We start from the raw sequence: 27,837 nt of genomic DNA, 5'->3' as shown, positions 1-27,837 counted from the left end.
AATGTTCGTTGGGATGGAGCATCTTCCATCCACTGACCAGGTCGGCATCAGCTCCCTTCTGACCTCAAGTCCTGGTCCTGTGACCAGGAAGTGAATTCAGAAGGGAGCCGACACCGGCACAAGCCAGCAAACATTTAAAGAGGTATGCAGGGGAGCGGAGAGGAGAAGAGGTGCCGGTGCCTTCCACGAAGATAACACCTGGGACAGTCCCCAACCCTGTCTCCACATACTACGCCACTATCTCCAGGACCTGGGTTGGATCTAGATCTAGGGAAAAGGTTCTTTTACAGAATATTAATATAACCCAGTGTAGGCATGGCTGACAGGCATTCACGCTTACATCAACCAACATAAGTACTAGTGCCTGCATAACTAAGCATATGTAGTTTCACTTTCACTATATTTACAAATATATACATTTTCTAAGATCCATGATGCACGCCACACAAGACATTCACAGTCTTAGCTCCAAATAAATCACTATCCAAATATGTTCACGCATATTCATGTATTTTCACAGTCTTGGTTTCATTATATCACCATTTTACCCCAAAATATATATTTTTGTTTTTCTGCTCACACTTGGTTGTTTTTCTTTAACTTTTGTCTTACTATAACTTTTATTTTTATTTTGGTTTTGATCTATTTCATACCTTAGGACCCTTGAGAAAGGCTTTGTCAGCCAAAACATGGCCCATGTCGGGTCCATTAGTTTTTCATGCGGTTGATGTGGCCATTTTCGTAACATTGATTGAAGATATTCTGAAGACATAAAGGAAAGTCAAGGACATTGTGTTTTGTCCACATTTTGTTTCTTTGTTGGATTGCTCTTTTTTCTGTGGAACATCAGGTCTTCTTGGTTTTGTTTCTCACTTAGACCTGCCAACAGAGTAGTGGGGCACCTTAGATAGCACTGCTGTGAACTTCACATAAAAGGGTGCCAGATACCCTTATAATTTAAGATGAGTCCTCCAAAACTCCCCCAAACCTACTATACCCACCTGTCTACCACCTCAATAGCCCTTATGGCTACAGGTGGCACCTATATGGCAGTATAGTAGAGTTTTGTTGTGGTTACTAGCCCATCCGCCAGGTTACTTAAGACAGTGTTTCTCAACTCGGTCCTTGAGTACCCCCTTGCTAGTCTGGTTTTCAAGATATCCACAATGAATATGATGAAATAAATTTGCATATAATGCAGGCAGTGTATGCAAATCAAGTTTATACATATTCATTAAGGATATCCTAAGAAAAAAAAGACTGGCAAAGGGGTACTCCAGGACCGAGTTGAGAAACACTGACTTAAGATACCTGTGTGATACTTTACTAGGTTTTCCCATACCAGGTGCTGCTGTTCTAGAGACAGGTATGTACTTTTCATTCAGATTTTAGGGTGGGTGGGAGGGGGGTTAGTGAGCAGTAGGGGAGTATGTGTGTGTAGGTCATACCTTAATGTATCCAGTGGTCATCTAGTCAATTTGGGTACCTTTGTCCAGAACGTTTTGGAAAATGTTTGATTATTATCACTGCAAGATGTCCAAGTTAAACTCGCCCAAAACATACCCATAACATACCACCCAATATGCCCCATGGAACTCTGGAAGCACGGTGGATGAAACATCTTGCTGTCCAGAAAAACAGTTTTGATTATTGGCACTTGGCTTTGTAAAAGGGGCTCAAAATATCCTTTATAAAATTGCCCCTGAGAGCAGTCCTCTGGTATTAGGTTCTGTGCAAATGGCAACATTAATAACTTAATATTAGCCTGAAAACAAGATTTCATTTTTTTATTCTTTATTTATAAATTCAAGAAAAATTAAACAAGAAATACACTTGAACAAGCAACACGGAAAGGAAACTTTTTTTTACAGAAATTCAAAAAGAAAAAGGAAATCATGTTAACAATCCCTCATAGACCTCCAAAACAAGAGAGTGTTATCAGTAATGATAAGGAGATCCAAGAAGATATATAATAATACTTGAAAGGCCTTTATGCGATCCCTCAATTCCTTTAAAGCAGGAGTGTCCAACCTTTTGGATTCATTGGGCCGCATTGGCCAAAAAAATGTTTCTGGGGCCGCACAAACATGCAAACGCTGCAGTAAGACACAGGAGGGAGCCGGCAAGACGGTAAACACCCAGGGGCAGCAAAGGAAAATACTGCATCGCCCTCGACCGGGGCCTCACAAAATACTACACTGGGCCGCAGGTTGGACACCCCTGCTTTAAAGCAACCCAAGATGCTAAAGCACCTAAGATGTTTTTATCAAGAAAATCAGTGTCAAATCAAGAAGTAATTTTCTTCTAATCAAGGAAGGCCCTTAATTGTTCAGTGATAGAGAAAACATATTTTGCCCCTAAATATTTAATTAAACATTTATATAGATAGGTCAATTAAAAAAGTACTTCCTAAGAACAAAATTTATTGTTTCATAGATTTAAAAAAACTCTTCAATCCTGTATCTGCTTTGTTACATCTGAATATATCCAAACTTTTTTCCCATATAATAACACTTGTGCATTGTAAAAAAAAAAAAAAAAGTCTTAATATCGCATTTAAGTCTTGTTCAGACTCAAATGAAATTATTAATGTAGCTCTTTCAGTCTCTTTAGTTAAAGATGACTCAAGTATCTCAGATACATTTAACACCTAGGCCTTTTTTCTACCATGGCCCGCGGCGCTAAATGCTCCAAAGCTGCTCAGATGCTCATAGCGTCGGAGCATTTAGTGCTCTGGGCCATGGTAGAAACTTCTACCGCAGCTTAGTAAAAGGGGTGGGAGGAGGGGGGCTAATTTTTTTACCTTATGAACTCTAGACCCTTAACTCCCCTCTGAAATTATTTTAGAAGGAATAAAATAAATGTGATTCCCAAGAGGTATAGTTTCAAGGGTGAACGTGAAGTCCCCTACCAAATATGTCCTAAAAATATCCATTGGTGGAATCCCCAAGGGCTTTGGAAAATTCAAGGGGCAAAGATTAAGCCTGAAGTAACAGTTTTCTAATTGTTCTATCTTACTGTTATAGTTATTTTATTTGATATAATACACAAAAAGTTAAAATAAAAGCGGTTTACAACAATAAAAGCAAGGGTGACATTTCAAAAATCTATAAATACAAAACAGGGTAAAACCATGAACAGGTGCAGATTGACAAGAGAGGAAAGAAATGATTTACAATATATTATAGGGGGGAAGGGGGAAGGAAAACAAGAAAAGGTTGTAACTGGATAGAATGAAGTAGTCGAAGTTTTAAAAATGAAGAAGAAACAACTCTGGAAATATGCGAATGGCATGAAAAAGAATTGTCTAAAGTTACTCCAAGAATTTTAATAGATGCAGAGTGTGGCAAAGAAGTACCTTTCATAGTGAAACATAGAAGGTTCAATAGACATTTGATAGAAGAAAAAATCATAGTGGATGTTTTCTGAGAATTAATTTTTACATATTCAACATTAACCAATAAGCCACTTGGTCTAATTTTTCAGAAATTAAAAGAAAAATCATTAGGACATTGAGTGGAGCAAGAAAAATATTAAAAAGTATAGGCCCAAGGACTGATCCCTGAGGAATCCTCGATTGAAGTTGTTTTGGACTTAAAAGATAACCAGAAGAGTATAGAGAATAAGATTGCTCAGCAAGATAGGAATGAAACCATTGAAAGGCTTTGTCAGTGAAATGTAACCCACTCCTTTACAAAGCCACGCTAGTTTTTTTTAGCGCCGGCCCCCAAAGTAACAGCTCTGATGCTCATAGAATTCCTATGCAGTACTTGAGAGAGTCCAAAGGAGAGCAACGAAACTGGTAAGAGGGCTGGAACACTGCCCATACGCTGAGAGGTTGGATAGGCTGGGGCTCTTCTCTCTGGAAAAAAGGAGGCTCAGGGGAGATATGATAGAGACCTTCAAGATCATGAGGGGCATAGAGAGGGTGGATAGGGACAGATTCTTCAGGCTGAAGGAGACAACAGGTACGAGGGGCCATTCGGAGAAACTGAAGGGAGATAGGTTCAAAACAAATGCAAGGAAGTTTTTTTTCACGCAAAGGGTCGTGGACACTTGGAATACGCTACCGGAGGAAGTGATCAGGCAGAGTACGGTACAGGGATTCAAACAGGGATTGGACGAATTCCTGAGGGATAAAGGGATCGTGGGATACTGAGGGAGGAGCTGGGATGTAACACAAGTATAGAAAGCTAACCAGGTAATGAGTATAGAAACCCAACCAGGTCGTGCATGCGCAAGACCAGAGGGTTAGGACTTCGATGGGAAGATAGGACTTCAATGAGAAACCAAGGTGGCAAGGGAGCCCCTTCTGGTGATTCAGACAGGTCGTGACCTGTTTGGGCCGCCGCGGGAGCGGACTGCCGGGCAGGATGGACCTATGGTCTGACCCGGCAGAGGCACTGCTTATGTTCTTATGTTCTATGAGTGTCTGAGCTGTTATCACTGTGGCTAGTGCTAAAAATACTAGCGTGGCTGTGTAAAGGAGAGGGTAAATCCCTAAGACAATCCAATAAAACAGAATGATTCACCAAGTCAAAAGCAGTTGACATGTCCAACGAGAAAAGAAAAATATTGCAATTATCATCCAGAACTTATCTTATGTAATTTACCCTTAATAATTACTGCTGTTTCTTGCCGATTTCAACCCTTCCTTGAGACTCAAAATTTGAGTAGAAAATAGAGAATGACACAGGGACAAATTTTTCCCCATTCCTGCAGGAACTCAATTTCCCTGTCCCCACAAGTTATGACACTGTCCCTGTCCCATTTCTTTAAGCTCTGACTTAACCACATAAGCCTCGAACACTTATTTACATGTTCAAAGCACGTGCACGCTAAGAGCACATTGGGAATAGGTGTGACTTGTTTTAAGTGTCCACATGCAAGACCAGCTTTACTGCACAGATAGAATATTTCAGGCAGCCCTAAACTGAGTGATCAGTGCTGATTCTCTGATCTTTACATGGTAATGTAATTGAGTGAAATGAAGAAGTGGCTTGTTCTGCCATTTCCCCAGCAAAAAACACATTGAAATTATATTATGAAACATGATACAGAATCTCCTCTTGCACAATTTCTTGTGTTCTCTTATTTCCATTATACTCTTTTTTTTTTTGGAAAAAGGTTCTTAAAATATAGGGAAAGTTAAATAGGGATGGAAGGGGAGCACTGTCCCTGAAGACTGAGCAAATAATATTGAGATTGGGAAAGACATTTATTTATTTATTTTCAAAATTTATAAACCGCTTGAATCTAAACGGTGTACAAACATCATACATACACAAATTGAAAACATAGACAAAACATCATGAAATATTACAATTAACTTAACTTACTCCCTCTTTTGTGAAGGCATAGGGTGAGATTTAGCGCCAGGAGTGGAGGTAACTGCTCCAACGCTCATAGAATTCCTATGAGCATCGAAGCAGTTACCGCCACTGCCGGCGCTAAAACCCATGCAATGCCTTCGTGAAAGAGGGAGTTAATCTTTCCAATTTTCCTTAGTACCCAAGTCTACTGAAATCTAGTTTAGAGAATGACAAGGGGACACATTTTTTCTCATCCCCGCAGGAATTCATTTTCCCGTCCTATCCCCGTGAGTTCTTTTCCTGTCCTTGCCCTATTCATGAAAGCTTCATCCTCATCTGCACAAGCCTCAAATGCTTTAAAATCATAAGTATTCGAGGCTTGTGTGGTTAAGGCAGAGCTTACAGGAATGGAGCAGGGATAGGCATAGGGACAGTGACATAACTCAGGGAGAAAGGATGGGGAAATTGAATTCCTGCGGGGATGGTGACAAATTTGTCCCCATATCATTCTTTAATCTAGATAAATCAAAACCCACTGAGTTAGAAAAAGGCATCTACGAATAGTTGTGTATTTAATAATTTCTTAAATGATATACGATCTTTACATAATCTCATTGTTCCTGGGGTGGAGTTCCAGAGGTTTTTACCAGCAATGAAAAAAATAGATATTTTAGATTTCACATAACATAAGAACATATGAATTGCCGCTGCTGGGTCAGACTAGTGGTCCATCATGCCCAGCAGTCCGCTTCCATGGCGGCCCCTAGGTCAAAGACCAGTGCCCTAACTGAGACCAGCCCTACCTGCATATGCTCCGATTCAGCAGGAACTTGTCTAACTTTGTCTTGAATCCCTGGAGGGTGTTTTCCCCTATAAAAGCCTTCGGAAGAGCGTTCCAGTTGTCTACCACTCTCTGGGTGAAGAAGAACTTCCTTACGTTTGTACGGAATCTATCCCCTTTTAACTTTAGAGAGTGCCCTCTTGTTCTCTCTACCTTGGAGAGGGTGAATAATCTGTCTTTATCTACTAAGTCTATCCCTTCAGTATCTTGAATGTTTCGATCATGTGCCCTCTTAATCTCCTCTGTTCGAGGGAGAAGAGGCCCATTTTCTCTAATCTCTCACTGTATGGCAACTCCTCCAGTCCCTTAACCATTTTAGTTGCTCTTCTCTGGACTCTTTCGAGTAGTACTGTGTCCTTCTTCATGTACGGTGACCAGTGCTGAATGCAGTATTCCAGGTGAGGTCATACAGCAGCATGATAACCTTCTCTGATCTGTTCGTTATACCCTTCGCAATCATTCCTAGCATTCTGTTCGCCCTTTTCGCCGCCACCACCCATTGCGCGGACAACTTCATCGACTTGTCGACTAGTACTCCTAAATCTCTTTCTTGGGGGTAGCACCCCGGACATCTTGTATTCATGTATAAGATTTTTGTTACCGACATACATCACTTATCCATGTTGAACCTCATTTGCCATGTCAGGGCTCATTTCTCGAGCGTGTTTATGTCACGTTGCAGATCTTCGCAATCCTCCCGCATCTTCACTACTCTGAATAACTTTGTATCGTCCGCAAATTTAATCACCTTACTCATCGTACCAATTTCCAGATCGTTTATAAATATGTTGAAGAGCACGGGTCCAAGCACCGAACCCTGCGGCACTCCACTCGTGATGCTTTTCCAGTCCGAGTATTGTCCATTTACCCCCACTCTCTGTTTCCTATCTGCCAGCCAGTTTTTAATCCACGTGAGTATCTCACCCTTAATTCCATGGCTCGCAATTTTTCAAAGTAGTCGTTCATGCGGAACCTTGTCAAAAGCCTTCTGAAAATCCAGATATACAATGTCTACTGGGTCACCCTTGTCTATCCACCTGTTTACTCCCTCGAAGAAGTGCAGCAAGTCAAGCAAGATCTTCCTTTGCTGAAGCCATGCTGGCTTTCTTTAGACTAGTTAATAACATTCTCCCAGCAGATCTCAAGCTTCTTATGGGGTAATAAACTTCCCATAAGTGGGAGAAGGGGAATATAATATTTGGTGAACAACTGACAATACTTTGTAACATATCTGCTGCTGAATAGGTAACCAGTGTAAAGATTTTAGAACTGGAGTAATATGGGCAATCCTAGAAATGCCCATTACCAATCTAGCAGCTGAATTCATTAAAAGCTGCAAAGGTTTACATGTTTTCTTTGTTAGTCCCAGGAAAAGTAAATTGTAATAATCAAGTCGCGTCAATAGCAAAGCTTGAACAACAGAGCAAAAATCTACAGGCAAAAGCAGTGATGTAGAGGGAAATATGTGTTGCACTTGTATTACACTGAATGCAGTGTGCAGGTTCTGGGGATAATTTTTGACTACATATTTCTATTTTTAGTTTGTGATAATGTATTCTGTACTTGGAAAGGTTCTATCTGTGCTGAGCATGTGTGATGAAGGCCAGCTATTCACTCAGTGGGAAGTTTCTATAAAGGTATATGTAATAACCCAGCTTGTTCATCTTTCCCAGTTGGTGCATTTTTGTTAAAGAATTTTTAGAGCAGGATCCTTGTTATGTCAGGTTCTGAGTGACAGTTTTAGGGTTTTGTATTACTGGTTTTTGAGAGGGTTGACTGTGTGTGTGTTATGAGTGCTATGGAGAGACAGGGGTCAGTATTATTTATATTAGAATCCTAAGGTATATAGTTTAGCTACTATAATTTTTGCCATGAATAACCAGCAATTCTGTTATGTCCCTTCCTGATTCTGTATGCTAGGTATTCAATCCCTTCCTACATTTGGGAGTTGCAGAAATCCAAACACTTTTCTGAGCACATGCTCCTCTCACCTTAGAGAGAGAGTTAGAGCCCCCTGCAGTTTTCAATTTCTGCAAGCAATCCATACAGAAGTCTTTTAAATATGTTCTGCATCTTTTTCTTATTTTTTTGCTTAAAGTTCCTTTTTTTTTGGTGGCTTTAGTGTCTTGAGACCCTGTGCGGCGTCCTCTGCTGGAGGAAAGGATGCAGTCCTGCAGAGCTGGACTGCTGCTTCACAATGGATCTGTGGAACCAGCCTACTTGTGCCACCCTTCTCAGACTCGGCGTCCATTCCCCTGAGAGTTTGCTTGCCCTCTGACCCTGTAAGAGGTTTAAGCACAGGCTGTATGCATCCTGAGTAAAATTTCCCTCTGGGTTTCCTGCCCCCCGGGTCACGTGGAGAGTTTCTGTATGAGTGGAGGTTACAGTCGATGTCTGTCCAACTAACAGTCTAAAGATCTTCAAGTTTGGTCATTTGAAGCAGTTACTGAGGCAGAAAATCATTTTCCTTCATTTAGCTGCAGTGTATCAGAGCTGGAAAGCAGGCACTTCACAGAGTGTAAGTGCATCTTCATTATTTCTTATGGAAGCTTCGGGGGTGGTCTGTGGGATTCTGTAAAATGCATTTTTCAGAGATTCTGAGGGTAGGGTTCAGGTCTCCCACCTCCCTAAACCCCAAATTGCTATTTTATATTTTCAGATATTCTTTATTTTTGCCATTTTTGGTGTGAATTCACTGGCAGTTGCCATCTTGGAGTTTTATTGATCTTTTATTCATAGTTTTATTTCTGCCTCAAAACCCCTTGATTTGATTAAAAGTCATTTGGAATGGACTCCCCAGCTCCTAATCTGTAATATGTGTGCATTGATTGTGCTGGATTGACACTGGACCATGTACTGCGTGTCACAGTGTGCTGGGAGTGGGGGGCAGGAGCTTCGAGCTTCATCTCCTTCATGTCCTCCAGGGCTCACCCAGAGGCTGTTCTGGAGTTTGGCACCAAACACCTGTGTTCCGAGTCAGGGGAATCTTTTAACATGATGTGAACATCTCAGCAGGGCCATGCAGTGGAAAAGGTGTGAATTTTAACCAGACTTTTGTTGGTTCCTCTGGAAAGTGTATTCTTCGGGCCCTATCACACGAGATTGCACAGGGTGCCCTCTGTGGAAGTGGATGTCTGTCCCCAACTCGTGATGACCAGTGTGGATTCGAGTTCTTACCACTTATGCGGTGTCTGCATGCTAGCCTCTTTGAATCCTTCATTGGGCTGGGGACGCTGCTTCCAAGGCCACTTTAAGCAGACTTCCTTTCAAGGATCAGCTTCTTTTTGGAAAAGGTCGGGATGATCTCTTGGTCAGTGTTGCTGATCGCCACCCTTAGTCTCTCCCTGTGAACAAGTCTCGCTGGACTTCAGGAGGGGACAGTAGTAATTTTCTTCTCTCCTTTCGCTTTTGTCAGAGATCCTCAGGCTCTTCCTCCCCGAGATATTCCCAGGGATAAAGTCCCCGTGATAACACTTCCTATTCCAGATGTCCTCAGGCATCCGGATCCCGGGCAGCTACTGCTCCTAAACAGCCCCCACCAGAGGGCCGCCTTTCTCAGTTTTATCAGGAGTGGATGCATATGTCCTCAGATAAATGGGTGCTGGACATCATTCAGGAGGGGCACAAGATAGATTTCTTTTGCCTGCCTCCAAATTTGTTTCTGGACTCGCCAGCAGGTCAGCTGGAAAAGGAGTCAAAGGTCCGCACTACTTTGCAGTGTCTCTTGGACATCTGAGCACTAGAATCCATTCCAGAACATGAATGGCAGATACTCTTTATACTTCATCGTACCAAACTATGGCTCAGAGGACTGGAGGCCTGCTCTGGATTTCAAGTCAGTCAATCAAGTCCTGCAGATTCCTAATTTCTGAATGGAAACCATGCATACAGTCATTGCTGCTGTCTCTCCTGGAGAGTTTCTACCATCCTTGGATCTCATGGAGGATTACCTTCATATTCCAATATCTCCAAAACATAGCTGGTTTCTGTGTTTCCATGTTCTATAGCTGCATTTTTAGTTTGCGGCTCTTCCCTTTGGGCTCACAACAGCTCCCCGCACTTTTAGCAAGGTGATGGTAGTTGTAGTGACTTTTCTCTGCAGGCAGGGTGTCCAGGTCCATCATTTCTTGGATGACTGGTTGATTCAGGCTCCATCTCAATGTGAATGCACCCATTCGGTGGAGACGGTGGTCTCTCTGCTACAGAGCTTGGGTTAGATTGTCAACTTCAGAAAGAGACAGTTGATGCCATCACAGACCTTGGAATATCTGGGCCTTTTCTTCGACACCTGACAGGATTGTGCATTTCTTCCTGAGCCATGCAGTCCAAAAGTTCAGCAGCAGATCAGAGATCTCCTGAACCTTCCAGTTCCCACACCCTGATATTATCTGCAGGTGCTGGGGTCAATGGCAGCCTCCTTGAAGGTGGTCCCCTGGGCCAGTGTGCACATTCACCCTGTAGAGGAGTCCCACCTTTTTTGTGGTCTCTGCAACGTCATCCCTTTCAGATGCTGCTCCCCTGGACAGAACCAGCGTGCAGAAGTCTGCACTGGTGGCTTCAGATGCAGGTTCTTCACCACAGCAAGCTTCTTTGGATCTTAGAATGGTTAACTCTTATGACAGATGCCAGCCTGTTGGTTTGGGGTAATCACTGCGGAGACCGCTCCATTCAGGGGCAGTGGACTCCTTATCAGAGATGTTGGTTGATCAATCAGTTGGAACTTCAGGCAATTCGCCTGGTGTTACTTGCTTCCAGCCCACTCTGGTAGGAAAAGCAATGTGAGTGTTCTCAGACAACGCCATGGCAGTGGCATATGTAATTCATCAAGGGGGCACAAGAAGTGCTCCCTTGGGCCAGGAGGCTTGCATGCTGTTTTGCTGGGTGGAGTTACATCTTATGTCTCTCTCTGTTGTACATGTACAGACAGACTTCCTCAGTTGACAAGTCTTGGACCCAGGATAATGGCCCCTTTCATGGAAAGCATTTCCATTTGTGCTGGGGTCGGCCCCAGATGGACTCAGTGACTTCAACAGAGAACTCGAAGGTCAGGCGCTTCTTCAGTTGAAAGACAGTGTGGGAAAGCTTAGGGCTGGATGCCTTGGTTCAGCCCTGGCCAGCTCACATGATCCTTTATGTGTTTCCTCCATGGCCTCTGGTTGGTCAGGTCATCTGTCGGATAGCGACACATCCCAGCTTTGTGATTCTAGTTGCTCCAGACTGGCCTCATCGTCTATGGTTTGTGGATATCATCCACCTTCAGCAGGACAGAAAGTTCAACCTTTCTCTTCCTTGCAACTTTCTCGGTCAGTGTCTGGGGCCCATGGAGACCCATAGTGATTTGGTTTTCTGGCATGGCTTTTGAGTGCTCAGCCTTGATGAGGCATGGTTATTCAGAGGAGGTTCTTTCAACGCTATTGAAGTATAAGAAACCCTAAACTCTGGCTTCTTATGCCTCAGGCTGGAAGGCTTCAGTGGTGTGCTAAGGACTGGGTGGAGCCTGTGTGGGCTCCCTTCTCGATGGTCCTGGCTTTTCTTCAGGCAGGCTTAGATAAAGGTTTAGCGGTGGCCTCCCTTATAGATCCAGTAGCAGGCTTTTCAGCTTCAGGGCATACAGGGGTTCTAGTTCGCTTCCTGCTCATCCGGATATGACCAACCTCTCTTGTGTCATTCTTTTCCTTCGTGGAATCTTACCATCTTTCTACAGGGCCTTGTGGAAGTCCCATTCGAGCTATTGAAGGCTGCTACTCTTCTGGATCTGATGCTCAGACTGTCTTTCTGGTTGCCTATGTCTTGGCACTGCATATTTTGGAGCTTTAAGCTCTTTCATGCCGAGAACCCTTTCTCTGTACTGCACCTTCCTTTCTACTGACAATAGTTTTTGCTTTCCATGTCACCCAGGAGGTTTGTTTGCCTGCTTTTCATTCCACAGGCTCGGAGCAAAAGGATCAGATCTTACACAAGTTGGACATCAAGAGAGCCATGCTCCACTTTCGGAGAGGACTGATCATTTTCGGCTAACTGATCTCCTCTTTGTCCTGTGCTCTGCCTCAGCATAGTTGGATGGTGTCTATGACCTCAATCGCCTAATGGATTCGTATGGCCATTTCTGTAAAAAATTATTTCCTTAAATTATACCGCTTAACTTCATCATATGCCCTCTCATTCCGAAGCTTCCTTTCAAATAAAAGAGATTTGCCTCAAGCGCATTTATGTTCTTAAACTCCTGAGACGCCATTACAAACAATTTCAACTCTTCCGCTGTGATTGCTTTAATTTGTTCACGCCTTGGAATTTAGAGTCGACAGTTTTGAACAGTATTCTGTCGAATGAAAATAAACCGGCAACATACCCATCTGATAACAAACCACAGGCAAAGTCATCATCTTAATAGTTTTACCTTCTGGACCACTCTGCAAGAGTTTGGACTAAGAGACGCTGAATTAGACTGGCTTTTCTTTTATCTTCTAATTGCTCTTATACAGTTAAAACTGGACAAAACACATTGCAATCTTTTACCCCGCCTCAGGGATCCATTTTTGTCCCCATTCTATTCAATATCTACTTAGCACCACTACTAACTCTCTTTTAGTCCCTAGATTTTACATCATATGTTTATGCTGAGGACATTCAGGTCATATGCACCCTAGATCCCACTGACCAAGCTCTTATCACTTCCATAAACACAAAATTAAGATGCTTAACAAACCTAGAAACATGACGGCCCATCCTTATCTCCTCCTCTCCCCATAGGCTAAGGCTCTTTCTACCTGCATTATGAGATCTTAAAGATTTATGGTTATAGAAACATAGAAAACACCAAAAAGTCCAACAAGACAGAGAACCCACGGGTATAAAACAGTACAAAAAGAAGTGGCAACGGACAATGAGCACTCCACTAAAGAAAACCAACTTGTTTATTTCATAAAAGGACACAAGCAGAAGCTGTGGACCCAAACATAGAAACATAATGGTAGATAAAGGCCAAAAGGCCCATCCAGTCTGCCCATCCGCAGCATCCACTATCTCCTCCTCTCCCTAAGAGATCCCACATGCTTTCTAGAATTCAGATACAGTCTCTGTCTCCACCACCTCTGGGAATCTATTCCACACATCTACCACCCTTTCTGTAAAAAAGTATTTGCTTAGATTACTCCGGAGCCTATCACCTCTTCACTTCATCCTATGCCCTCTCATTCTGGAGCTTCCTTTCAACTCCTCGAGTGGCATTAGTTTTGAAACAAGACAGTATTTTTGAAACAAGACAGTGTATTGTGATTTTTGACCAGAATGTTTCACGAATGAAGTGACATTATGAACTGCTTGTAGATAGATGAACTGTCATGAAGCATTAGGAACGATTTTGAGTAATTTATGAATTATTATAACATATACGAATGTTTATGTACTTATAGTTTGTTTGTTTGTATGACATTATTAACCTATTTATTAAGATTTATAGTTTGTTCATGTGATATTATCCACTATATATTGTTCATGTGATATATATATATCACATGATATATATATATCACATGATATATATATTCATGTGATATATATATCACATGATATATATATATCACATGATATATATATATCACATGATATATATATATCACATGATATATATATTCATGTGATATATATATTGTTCACTATATATTGTTCATGTGATATAACCACTATATATGGTGCTGAGAATAAATGTCCAAATAAGTGTTCTCAACTTTTTTTTATTTATTATCCGTGTCACATTTTTTATAAAGGTTAGTACCAATAACATGTTTCATTTAACATATTGATATATATCACAGTAATGATGTATTTTATTATCTCTCATGTAATTTACAAACTTAAAAATGGGAGGTGAAAGGGCCTCATAAGTGGAATAACCTAGGGCCTCTTTTCATCTAAATCCGGCCCTGTTTGCCACCAAAGAGTTTATTCTGCCCTGGATGCTTCAGTTCAAAACGCCACTAAAGTAACCGTTTTGCACCTCTAAAAAGACAGAGGAAACCTTCACAGAGCAGCAGTGCCAGTTTTAGATTCAAACAATTTTTATTGATGCATACAATATCAAAAGCAACATAAGAGTATCACATTATGTATAATACAACAACAATGCATCAAATAATATAAAATAAGAAGCATAAATACCCTCCACCTCCCCACCCAAAACCCTCCCTCCCCCCCTAATGGTATTCTCTAATTCACCTCACTATGACACATCAATACACTCTAGGAAACCCATCTTATGGCCCTTAGGATGCAAGGTTTGTAAGTAAGGTTCCCATATATTCATAAACATCAGCTTTTGCTTCTCAGCCCTTCCAGCATCTCTCGCCTCCCAGATGGCCAACTGATGTAATTGGTTTCGCCAATGCCAAAACTTTGGGGGGGGTCAATGATAGTATGGGGGAGTGGAGGAATGGGTGAATAATCTGTATGGAGTGATCTGGACATACTAAATAGGTCATTTTATTTATATATTTAATTCATTTTCTATTCTGCTCTCCCCAAAGAACTCAGAACAGATTACAGGTTAACATACATAACACTGGTCAACAAAAAAAAGTTTTTCTTTGCTACTGAAGAAGTATTCTTAGTTAATTTAATGATGCTGATTTCAGATCTGTAATTGAAATTCAACTAGAACATCAGGTTTCTGAGATACACGTTACTGATTTTTTTTAGACAGTTTGCAATATCGGCACAATATTGTGAGTACTAGTGTTTAAGCCTGTTACATTAACGGGTGCTAGAATATATATATGGCTGGCTGTCTTTCTTTATTTATGTCTCTCTCCCTGCTCCTGTCTCTTTCTTTCTTTCTTCCTTTCTTTCTGTCTCTCTCCCTCCTGCAATTTTTCTGTCTCTCTCCCTGGCACCCTTTGTCTGTCTGTCTTTCTTTCTGTCTCTCTCTGGTCCCCTGTCTGTCTTTATTTCTGTCTGTCTCTCTCCCTAGCCTCCTTTTTCTGTCTGTATTTCTTTCTGTCTCTCCCTCCCCCCCCCCACTTTCCTTTGCAGAAGCAGCAGTGATATTTCCCTTCCCCTCCAGATCCCTGTGAAGTAGTAGCAGCATTTTCCCCCACCCACCCCCCATTCCCTTCTCTCCCCCCAACCACTTTCCTTTGCAGAAGCAGCAGTGATATTTCCCTTCCCCTCCAGGTCCCTGCTGAAGCAGTAGAAGCATTTCCCCCCCCCATTCCCTTCTCTTACCGTGAGCTGCCCTGCTCCGTTCGGCCCCTCCCCCTTCCCTTCCCGCATGCTGGCCTGCTGCGGCTGAAGGTTTTTTTTCGGCGGCTCTTCTCACGATCCCCGTGGTGGCTGATCCTCCTGTTCAAAGCGGCCTGCTGAGGTTCGCGGCCGGCTGTAAAGAACCTCACAGGCCGTTCTCCAACTCGGTAGCATGTTCCCTCTGACGCAATCGCGTCAGAGGGAACGTGCTACCATGTGGAGAGCGGCCTGCGAGGTTCGTTACAGCCGGCCGCGAACCTCAGAACTGGAGCGGTAGCGGTTGTTGCGGGAAGGAGGGAGTCGGCGACGTGCAGGCTGCTGTGAACAGGAGCGGCAGCAGCGGCAGGACCATGAGCCTTCCTCCCGCCATCCGCCGCCAGCGCCGCTCCTGTCGCCCGATGCACCTAACTGGCGCATACGCCTCAAGCCGCGGCCACGGACGGACACAGCACACATCATGTCCCCACAGGAGATGAGCCACCGCTGCTGACGGCCAAGGTAGGCTGGGAAGAAGGCTGGGGACTCACGCATGCGCACTCATGCGGCCACGGAACTACAGATCATGGAAGCACGCAAATAGGAGAGTGCTCATGCGCGAGTTAGCCTTTTATTATATAGGATGAACTGTGTCTCATCAAACTTGTGTTAAGGAGTTTACTTTGAAAACACACACGAAGACAATAAGGAGACATGTTACAGCATATATTTATGCCTCTCTTAGCTCACACAAAAGTGATATCAGCATGTTCAGAAATGTTTGAGACACTTGCTTTTACGCTTGTGTCATTTGGGAAAAGGAAGCCAGGATGGTGTGACAATCATGGAAAAAAAAGATATTTTGGTGTCCTGCCTTAAAAGATTCCATTGATTCAGCCTTGACCCCAACAATTCTGCTTTCTCCTTTGACAGTGACAAGTCTTAACCAGATTATTAAGATCTTCGTGAGTTAGCAGGTGAAGTTGTTTTTCATCCACTTCAGGTTCATACAACTCCTCCACAGCAGCAGAGGCACATTCTTCATCTGAACTTTCGGCACACTGTGCTGCAGATGTGGAAGGAGGAATTGGAACTGGATTCTCCAAGTCATGAGGAACAGGTTTAATTGCTGATGGGCAACCAGGATACACAATTTTTGATTTATTCCTCTTTGTGAATCCAGCAATTTTTGTCATGCAAAAATAACAGTCTGAGTGATGATTTGTTGGTTCACGCCACACCATGGGTACAGCGAAAGGCATCTTCTTTCGTTTCCCATTAGCCACTGTGTTAATCCGGAATAGCAGACAGTGAAGCACACATGAGGTGCCCATGCTTTATCTTGGTCGCCAACTTTACAGCCAGAATAATGCTTGTATGCACTTTGTATTAAACTAAATGTAACAGGGAATTCAATTTAGATAAATCAGAATGTATGTCAAACAAATTGAATATAAGTTTCAGTAGCTGGACCTTGTTCACACCACTTTTAACTGAAGACCTTCAAGCTACACACTCTCAATGACATCACACATGAAAAATAATATAGACATAAAACAACGGAGAAAAATGAACCTCAATTGTGAGAGGCCAGGACTACACAAGTGCCTGAACCCACTCACATCATCACGGGTTCATAAAAAAACTCCGTGTACATTTAAATGATTTTCATTCATACGTTTTATCAAAAACTCTTTTTTCTTTTTCAAACTTTTTCGTGTGAGCTTAGTCAGTAATATTAATAATCTATCTTTAAGTGTGAACCGGAACCAAGCTAACCAAAAATTCTTTCTTATGAGGGCAACAGCTAAACTTCACAGGTGTAAGCAATTGTAGAAGCCTGAAAATACTGCCAATAATAAGAGCAAAAAACATTCACTCATCTGAAAAAAAGATGGTTCTGACGATTCTTCAGATCGTGTCCCAACAGAAAAGTCCTTCTGTTTCTCCTACAAGGCTACTTCAGGGGAGTATTGCATTATCCAGAATTTTCACTTCTACCAATATAGTCCATATACAGCTGGCTCCTCTCCAAAATGGTTCTGGCCAGAACCATTTTGGAGAGGAGCCAGCTGTATATGGACTATATTGGTAGAAGTGAAAATTCTGGATAATGCAATACTCCCCTGAAGTAGCCTTGTAGGAGAAACAGAAGGACTTTTCTGTTGGGACACGATCTGAAGAATCGTCAGAACCATCTTTTTTTCAGATGAGTGAATGTTTTTTGCTCTTATTATTGGCAGTATTTTCAGGCTTCTACAATTGCTTACACCTGTGAAGTTTAGCTGTTGCCCTCATAAGAAAGAATTTTTGGTTAGCTTGGTTCCTGTTCACACTTAAAGATAGATTATTAATATTACTGACTAAGCTCACACGAAAAAGTTTGAAAAAGAAAAAAGAGTTTTTGATAAAACGTATGAATGAAAATCATTTAAATGTACACGGAGTTTTTTTATGAACCCGTGATGATGTGAGTGGGTTCAGGCACTTGTGTAGTCCTGGCCTCTCACAATTGAGGTTCATTTTTCTCCGTTGTTTTATGTCTATATTATTTTTCATGTGTGATGTCATTGAGAGTGTGTAGCTTGAAGGTCTTCAGTTAAAAGTGGTGTGAACAAGGTCCAGCTACTGAAACTTATATTCAATTTGTTTGACATACATTCTGCACTTTGTATTAACCATACTGATAATTTCTGTTATGTCAGTGGACAATTTACTGCACAAGATCAGTGAGTCTGTCCATCAGACTTCAACCTCGTCTGCTCATAATAATTTTAATATCTTAGACAAAAACCAAACAAAATATAAAAATTCACAAGTAGAAAAAACAGTACAATCACTTTTTAGTATAAACTTTCAAATTACTGGGATATGTGATCGATGAGCTGTCCTAAAATGCAATATTGTGTTGCAGAAACAGTAAAATACCAACGTTTCACAGTATTGTTATTGACAAAAATGATATAAACACAAACTGATGCATAACTTAAAAACAGGATGTGATAGATGAAAACTATTTTCAGATTTAGATTCAGCATGTGGCTCTTGTTAAGGTAAAGGTGACAGAAGTCCAGTAGCAAAATGCTTGTTGACCAGTATAATATACAGTTAGGTTACAATTTGCTGTAGTTCCAGTACAAGTTTTGTTCATATAAGTTTTTATCCTAACATGACACATACTAGGGATCTAATACCAATATACATAATATATAGGTTACAGGTTAAATTTGCATAGAGCATTCTGGACCCCTGTTCGTTTAAAAAAATTAGACAGCTCTAAGTCTGATAGATGCTGGCATTGTCATCTTGAAGCAGGGACTTTAGACCATTTATCATTCTAATGTCCATTTATTATGGAATTTTGGAAATCAATTTGGAGTCAAATAAATTGTTTATTAGAAAATCATGTGGCATTATCCTATGATACAATATTATTTGGCATGGAGATGAGAGCTAAGAGTCAAATACCCTCTACAAATAATAAATTATTGCTCATTTTGACAGGAGTTGCCATACAACAAATAACACTTAATTGGAAAAGTTGGAATAGATTGAACTTTAGTTTTTGGTGGAATTCAGTATGCCATATTTATAAAATGGAAAGAACATTAGCCATTCAAAAAGGGAACTTTAATAAATTTCAGGATGTATGGAGGCCATTATCAGATTATTGTAAATAATCTAATATAATAAAACTCTAAGCCGCGCATGCGCACTCCCTTTGCGTGTGCCGGTTTTCCGTGAGCTGTAGGGACCCGCAGGTAGGAGTGCGCATGCGCGGCTTAGGATTCTGTTTTTCAGTCTGGCCTGCTCCCTGCTGCTCCTTGCCGTATTGTATTTTTTAGTTTAAAGACGCAGCGATGGCTCCTCTCAAGATTCCCGCCTGTGTCGGACTTCCGGCGCAGGTGGGGATCATGAGAGGAGCTGCTGCCGCGTCTTTCAACTAAAAAAATACAATAAGCCAAGGCAAGCAGGGAGCAGGCCAGACCGAAGCTCCGACTTGAACTGTCAGTTGGCCGGCTCCCTTGCCACAGTTATTTTTTTCAGTTTAAAGGTGTCGCTGCGGCTCCTGTCACCATCCGCACCTGCTTCAGAGAAGGCGGGAAAAGCCTGAAAGCGACAGGGAGGAGCCACCCCCAACACAAAGATGCCAGCAGAAATGGAACAGGGCTGCATTTTCAAGGTCTACTTGACTTGAAGCATTTATTTCTTGATAAAATGTTCTCAGCGTTTTTGAAGTTCAAAAATGTAACTATTGCAGACTGTTTGGGGGGGAAGGAAGGGAGGCCTACTGCTGGACAGGGGGGAGCAGGAAAAGGTGCTGATGGACAGGGGGGGAAAAAAGGAAGGGAGGCCTACTCCTGGACAGGGGGAGCAGGAAGAGGTGCTGATGGATAGGGGGAGGTAAAACAAAGGGAGAAGGGCTGCTGCTGAATAAGGGGAGCAGTGAAGGGGTGGTGGTGGACACAGGGGAGGTAAAAGGAAGGGAGAATGGACAGGGGGAGCATGCAAGGGGTGGTGGTGGACAGCCAAAAGAAAGACAGAAATACAGAAAGCGGCTAAGGAGACAGAGAGAGACAGACACACATATATATTCTAGCACCCGTTAATGTAACGGGCTATTCAGTGAGGGTCTAGGCAGGGTGAGCGACAGAAAGAAAAAAAGATAGAAAGAAAGAAATAAAGATAGACAGCGGGAGGGAGAAAGAAAGATAGAAAGAAATAAAGAAAGATAGACAGGGCAGGGAGAGAGACAGAAAGAAAAAAGATAGACGGGGCCAGACATCTGTTCTAGCACCTGTTAATGTAACGGGCTTAAACACTAGTGAGTATATATTTTTCTTCCCTGATTAGTACAAATGGAAATTGGGTGGGGGGAGGGGAGTATTTATTATTGGAAAATGTTTTTATGAAATATAAAAGGATGGGAGGGAAGGGGATAAATTTAATTTGATAAGATTAATTGTAGAATTTCAAGTGATATATCTATGTTAAAATGTTAATACCAATGTTGATGTACTTGATGTAAGTTATAAAATGAATAAAGAATTATAAAAAAAAAGTTTTTTCAATACAAGTTTATTTCTTACCTGACACATACCGAGGAACTAGTACCAACATACATTTCTTTGTAATTCATCAGTCGAAAGCAGGTATGCTTTTATTGTATTTTGGTATTCACCTACCATCATCTACTATGTTATGATGTTTAAGCTTGAAATACAGTGACACTTGCTTGCTAGATATTAGCCCTTTGTTAATCTGCTTGGTTGGCAATAGATCACACAAAACCTGGTGCATGTAAGAGCTGATGGCTGGCACAAAGGAAAAGTTCAGTGTGCTGAAAGCATTCATAGTTTACCCAAGATGTAAGAGGAATGATTGTTACTATTATTGTAAAACAATTGAGGCATTGTGACCCTAAAGGTTGCCTTATCCTCTAAAGTCATAGAATGAAGTTCTCAGGACATTTTTCAAGGTTAACGTGGGTTTTGGGTTATTTAAACAGCTCTTCTCTACTTTAAAATTTCTACTAATCAACTTATTTTGGATGAGTGCACAGTGAAAATGCTACACAAAACAACAAAGTAAAAATATACTACAGTATGTGCCAACAGCAAAGAAAATACATACCAGCCCAGATTAAAAATGGAACACAGGATAGGTGCCATCAGCTATTTTCCATTCTTAGCTTTCATTCAAAAGAAGGTTCCCAAGATCTTTAGTGGCCAAGAGTGAACGATGAAATGTGGCTTAAGCTATTAGAAGTATCCTACTGGTTAGGACAATAAGCTTAGAACCAGGAAAGCAGTCCTCAAATCCTGCTTCTGTTATTGACACTCCCATGGCATCAGACACTCATTTATTTACTGTTCTGGCTGAGAAACAAACACTCATAAAATATCACATCCTGTATCGTTGGTTAGAATCTATCATAAAATGTGGACAAAAGGTAACATGAAATCAATCTTTAGCATATAACTAGTAAAAAAAACCCAAAACAACAAACCACCCTCCTTTACAAAGCCACGCTAATGTTTTTAGTGCCGGCTGCCGCAGTAACAGCTCTGAGGCTCATAAAATTCCTATGAGCGTCTGAGCTGTTATCGCCAGGGCCAGCACTAAAAATGCTGAAGCTGCATAGGGAAAACCGTAACTAGCAGTAGAAGGAGGTGATAATGGCTCTGTACAAGTGATTGGTGAGCAGGGCCGGCTCAAGGCATGGCCCAGGTGAGGCACTAGCTCACCAAAAGCTTTCCTCACCTGCTCTCCTGCACTGGTCAAAACCTTTATCCCTGGAACTAGCAACCACCCTCTTTCTCAGGCCCCCCTCCCCCCCAGTCTACCTTAAATGTAGTTGCCTTCTTTCACCTACCCACACCAGCCCTGGAATTTCCCTTCTGTTGTGCCCTGTTGGAAATAGTCCAAGTTCAATTAAAAGTTTATTTCGCTTATAGCCGACATATCAATGTTATCTATGCGGCTTACAATAAATTAAGAGATTAAAATAATATCAAAATAGGAAAGAGAAGTATTAAAGATAAAATTAAGCTACATCCAAGTGGGGCAGAGGGAAGATGTCGGAAGTGGAATGGGTAGCATTAGATGAAATGCTGCTGGTACTTGAGAGGGGATAACTGCATTTACAGATAGACAGGGGGGAGGAGCATGAGAGAAAGAAGGGGGAGCCAAATCAAAAGAAGGCTCAGGATGCCACAGTCTCACTTAGAGTACTTCTTTCAGTTTTGAACACCAATATTTTTCTTGAAGCAGGTCTGACGTGTGTCAGACGATGTATGAGAAGAGATCTAAAGACCTGAATACAAGCATTTAAATAATTCAAAGCTATTTCAAATATTTACATGGCAAAAGAAAGCATGCCTAGATACGGCTGTGCCAATGCCAACTTTATATTAGTATTCTATAATGGAATCTTGGAATTGGAGCTAAAACTGAGGCACCAATTCATAGAATTGCCTCCATTCGCTTTTATATTTATTGTGTTCTTGTAAATGATAGGGATAGAGCAAAATGGATATATGGACCATACTCCCTGTCTTTTTTTTTTTTTTTGTACATGTATCTATTTCTTCTTAAAATTGAGCTGCTAGAACATAAGAATACCCTTACTGGGTCATCCCAATAGTCCATCTAGCCCAGTAGCTCTTCATCAAGGTGGCTAATCCATGTCACTAATAGCTGGCAAACATCCAAATAGTAGCAACATTCAATGCTACCGATCCAGGTCAAGCAGTGGCTTCCCCCATGTTTGTCTCAATACTAGACTATGAACTTTTCCTCCAGGAACCTGTCCAAACCTTTTTTAAAACCAGCTACATTAACCACTCTTACCACAATCTCTGGCAATCATAGAATGTCATAACATTTTATGTAAGGATATTTTATAGCTGGAATATTTCATACCTGATATTTGGTAGTGCTGCCATATTGAATTCCTACCTTTGAAAGATAAAATAAGAGGTTAGGTTCACCTACAACATTTTACCTCTGGAATCCAAATAGAGCAAAATATTTCAAATTTTTAAGCATTAGCAGTTGTAAAATAACAAACAAACAAAAAAACACCCATAGGGGATGATCCAGTGGCAGAGCTGGGATGCAGTGAATCCTGGGCAGGAGGACTGAGATGGGCTCCACCACAGTGTGCGTGCACCCTCTCCAGTTCTAGCACTTCCCTAGGGGTCCAGCATCCCCCAGGGTCCAGCGCCTCACCCCCCCCCCCACCAGCGCTCAACTACTTACCCACCTGCCAAGTTCTCCTCTGCTACATCATCAGCGATGGCGCTAAAGGCTGCTTCTCTGGCCAGTGGGACCTACAGCTGTGGAGGACTTGGTGGGTAGATAAGTAGCTGAGCACTGGGGGGAGGGGGCACTGGACCCTGGGAGAGTGCTGGACCTAGGGAGGGTGCACGCACATTGTAGTGGTGCCCATCTCACTCCTCCCGCCCAGGGTCCATTGCTTCCCAGCTATGCCTCTGGATCATCCCCTATGTTTTGTTTTGTTTTTTTAACAACTACTAATGTTTGAAAATTTTGAAATATTTTGCTCTGTTTGAATTCCAGAAGTAAAATGTTGTAGGTGAACCTAGCCCCTTATTTTATCTTTCAAAGGTAGGAATTCAACATGACAGCACTACCATATACTAGGTATGAAATATTCCAGCTATAAAATATCCTTACACAAACCTGTTATCACATCCCATGAATATCAGTTTTTCTGCCAGTTGCTGTTTATGTTTTGAGCTCGGTTTGCACTCTGCAAGCCAAAAACTGAATGCTATTACTTGAAGATGATTAAAAAGAAGTAAAACAGACTTTACCTTGCGCAAGACCCAGACTGTGCTTTGCGATATTTGCATATTATTGAAATCTACGACTGCACTGCCTTGCATAGATCCAGACAGCTCTGGCAGGTAACCAAGAGGAAAATGTATCAATGCATTGGAAAAATGCCATTTCATTCTCTGGTGTATGTGCGTCAGATGATGTCTATCAGGACATGTGGAATCCATGTTCTTTTTCCATGAATTGACAGTATAGAACTAGTCAGCCAAAGCTTGAAGCAATCAGCCCTCCTTCCACCCCCGCTACTGCTATGCTGTTAGGTATTTATGTAACTTACTTGGAATCTGCCTCACCAGACCTTAAGGAGTGGTACAGATTGTACCTTTCAGTCAACTTAGGGAACAGATGTGGAAGACTTTCATATTATGGCTCGAGGCACACAACCAAAATTAGTGGAGCAGGAAACTCCAAATAATGTAGAGATAACTTCCTAAATGGATGTTAGATTTCCTGACATTTTACAATACTTTCATAATGCTGAACAATTGCCGTGAGCAAAACCTCTCTCATAATGCTGGCAGACCATGATGGGGCATAGGAAAACCGGGTTCAGAATGTGACTTCCTATTAGATAATGAGATCCTCCACAGGGCCACATTTAGAGCAGCAACACAACTGTGGATGTCAACATTAAGAGGGACCATTTACTAGAGTACATTAATGCATTTTAAATGTTTACATCAGTGCATTAACAAATATTAGTGCAACAAACACCTTTTTACTGTAAATGCAAAAGAGGCCCACGCTAATAAAGAAACAAAAATATGAATGAGCTGTTTCACATGCAAATTTACTGAAAGGATCTCATTAACAAGAAAGAATTATGCAAATGATGTTAACACACTGTGGCAGAGTGAGGGATTTTCCCTCTCTGGGACTACTGTTATGCCACTGGGCATTAGAGGGTATTATGTATTTGAGAAGGATTACAGATCCCAGAGTGCCCTGCACTGCTTGGCTCAATGCTGAGTCAGAGGGGCGGGTCTCAGGGAGGAGTATTTCTTCCCAGGCTTGAGACAGTTAGAGAGAGGTCCAAGGAGAAAGGAGAGGTCTGGGGTAGACACTATGGCCCGGATTCTGTATAGGACGCCAGTCCAGGGCATCCTATACAGAATCGGGCCTACACCCGCCCAAAGTTAACCCGATTCTGTAACCGACGTCCATGTTGCTGACACCGGCTACAGAATCACTCCACTCCAGGTGGTCTTTTACACACATGCAATTTGTGTTCTCTCTCTCATTAGCACAAAAATATAACTCAACCTTAAGAGGTATAATCATTTTTGGAAAGGACACCGAGGGCCTAAATCGGCAGCCATCTCCATAAAAGACACTGGATGCGTGTCTCACGCTTAGGCGCCATTTAAAGAATCACGGCTAACGGCGTCTATCAGAAAACATAGGTGTCTGTAACGCAGGCCAGGGTTTTTCTGTCCAACATTGCAGATGCCTACGCTCTTTTGAGGATCGCACCTAGCGGTGCCTAAGGTCATCTCTGCCCCTAACCACACCTACTTAGGCGCCATGAGGCGGCTTGCTGTAGATACAATTATGACTCCTACTTTTTAAATGACTTCTTAATTGGGTTTTAATAGCATGGTCCGTTACTGGGCCGATTAAAGCCAATTAAAAGCGCGCCGCAGGGCCCTATTGCTGCCTATCTTATGGTGCCAGTTACAGAATATGGCCTGAGGGGCCATATCAGTACTCAGGAGGTGTGGGAGCAAGTGGATGTTGAACCAAGGGGGTCGTGGTCAGGGGACAAGAGCACGTTACCCGTGGCAGTAATTTATCTGTGTTAAACCTACGTTTCATGCTGGTGTTATGCTCTGTAATAGGTGGCGTTGCAACTTAAGATAAATTTCTCTTCTCATAAGAATGAAATAAAGAAAGAAAATATTAAATAAAATATTATGGTAAAAAAAAGATTAACAAGATTAGGATAATACCTGAATGGGATCAATGAGGATCAAGTTATTGGCAGTCTGAAGATCCCTTAAAATCTGCTGTATTGTTTTTTACTTCGATTTTAAGCCTATAAATTATAATAAGATATTGAATAGCCACTATTTAGGGGTCCTTTTATCAAGCCGCGCTAGTGGGGTTAGTGTGTTGGACATTTCATCACGCGCCAACCCCCGTGGCCGGCTAAAAAACTAACGGCTGCTCAATGCAGGCGTTAGCGGCTAGCGCGGCAGGCAGTTTAACGCAGGGTATTATGCGCGTTAAACCCCTACCGCAGCTTGATAAAAGGACCCCTTAGTTACTTTAGTAAATTCAGCATTAATTCTGGAACTGCATTGACGCTGGACATGCTCTTGTTTCCTTTTAAGACTGAATAATATTCTTTTTTTTATTAGCATTTCCATTTTAATTTCAGAATCAATGAGGAAAATAAGAAATCACAAATCATAAATCAAGAATAAGAAATAATTCTCTTCTAGCCCACAAACTAAAAGTACTAATATATACAAACAAACCCTAAGATGCAAGACTCCCCAGAGGAAAAGAAACAAATTGATTTACATCTGCTGTCTGTTCAGAAAGAAATACATCACTAAATTCAAAACTAAAATCATTTCCCCCACCTTTGTTGTCTCCCTCCCTCCATGCTGTGCCTTAATTTCTGACCTGCTCCCGCCTTGCCATTTTATACTGCCCCTGGTGTTGTCTTCCTCAGTATTGCAGTGAACAAAGACACGGGCAGTGGCTCCTCGCACGCCCCGCACCTCATTGTGACGTCAGAGAGAAGGCTTCCAGTTCAGATGCAGGAAGCGCGTAGGAGTCACTGCCCATGTCTTTGTGCACTGCAGTACTGACCAGTGGCTGAAGAACACTGTCTCAGGTCCGGTGCACATGCCGGCCCTGTGGACCGGCAGGAAATTTCTGTGGACTGGCACCGGTCCACGGGCCGGTGGTTAAAGAACACTGGTCTAGTGGGTTGAGACCCTCCCCCCTTCTCGTCGTACAGGCCAGGACTCCCCCTGAGACCCTCAGCACCCCAAACCCCATATCTAAATTTGAAGACTGTCAGGAGAGATGCCAACTCCCTTCTGTCTCAGGGCTTGTCTCTCTAAAATGACAGTCCTGTCCCTTGCCCCATGCATCCTGGGATACACTGGGAGGGGCCTAAATATATGGAAACAAAGAAAGGTTTACACTTCCACTTATATTTCCTTTGTGAAATGAAAAATACATATGTAGATTTTAGTCCTGCTTAAAATGTGTCCAAACCACGCCCCATAAATCTCTGTGTGGTGTGGATCTCCATGTCTAAATAGCAACTTTCCAAAACTGCTATTTACACAGGCAGCATACATGTATAAATTTCAGTACTTACATATGTATATATTAGAAAGGCTAAAAGAACTGAAGACCACTTATACAGTGCATTAAAAACATGTAAACTATATAACTGATACACTTTTGATGGTGTTCCATAGCCAATGAACTTTGTTATGCCTGAGTGAAATTCAAAAGTGTTGAATTTGCACAATTGACCTTTGTTGAAAGTGTTGAAAAAATGTGGTTTTGATTTTCTCATAGTATTTAGTTTCTGTATTTTGTAATCACAGTAATATATCCTGGTATACAGTGCCATGGTAATTCTATACTCCTATGTAAAGCGGCACACAGATTCTACCCTCATGTCTAAGACAAACCTATTGTAGGTATGCGTATTGCGTAAGACATCACTGCAAGTCTTATTGGCCACAGAATTCCATAACCTTTATTATGGCAACCTTGGAGAAAGCGACTGCTTGTCCCTGGCGATAAGCAGCGTGGAATCTTGCTACTTTTTGGGATTCTTGTGACCTGGATTGATCACTGCTGGAAACAGGATACTGGGCTTGATGGACCTTTAATCTGTCCCAGTATGGCTTTTCTTATTTTCTTATGCCTCCTTGTTTCCAACAGCTTGCTTGCTGGTGCTTACGTCTTTGGATTTACCATTATTAATGCAGGAACTAATTTACTTTAAAAAAATTTTAATCTTAGGCAAATTTTTATTTTTGTTGGCTCTTGGATATTGACAGATTTTGATCATATGGTGTGTGTTGGATATATGAACAATAACTTTCAGAAGTGGTAAATAAATAGAAC

The 27,837-nt window shown here is 41.8% G+C and overlaps 1 long non-coding RNA gene across 1 annotated transcript; it reads right to left on the bottom strand.

Moving 5' to 3' along the window:
* Positions 1 to 503: 503 nt before the first annotated feature.
* Positions 504 to 23,253, bottom strand: LOC117352525. Its single transcript, XR_004537714.1, has 3 exons — positions 23,135 to 23,253; positions 22,792 to 22,827; positions 504 to 879 (listed from the first exon to the last, which is right to left on the bottom strand). It is a non-coding gene; the product is annotated as an uncharacterized LOC117352525 (long non-coding RNA).
* Positions 23,254 to 27,837: the final 4,584 nt, after the last annotated feature.

Source organism: Geotrypetes seraphini, chromosome 1, assembly GCF_902459505.1.
Source record: "Geotrypetes seraphini chromosome 1, aGeoSer1.1, whole genome shotgun sequence".
Lineage (NCBI taxonomy): Eukaryota > Metazoa > Chordata > Amphibia > Gymnophiona > Dermophiidae > Geotrypetes > Geotrypetes seraphini.
The sequence above is the reverse complement of the archived record's forward strand: the minus strand, read 5'-3'. Positions and strand labels throughout refer to the sequence as shown.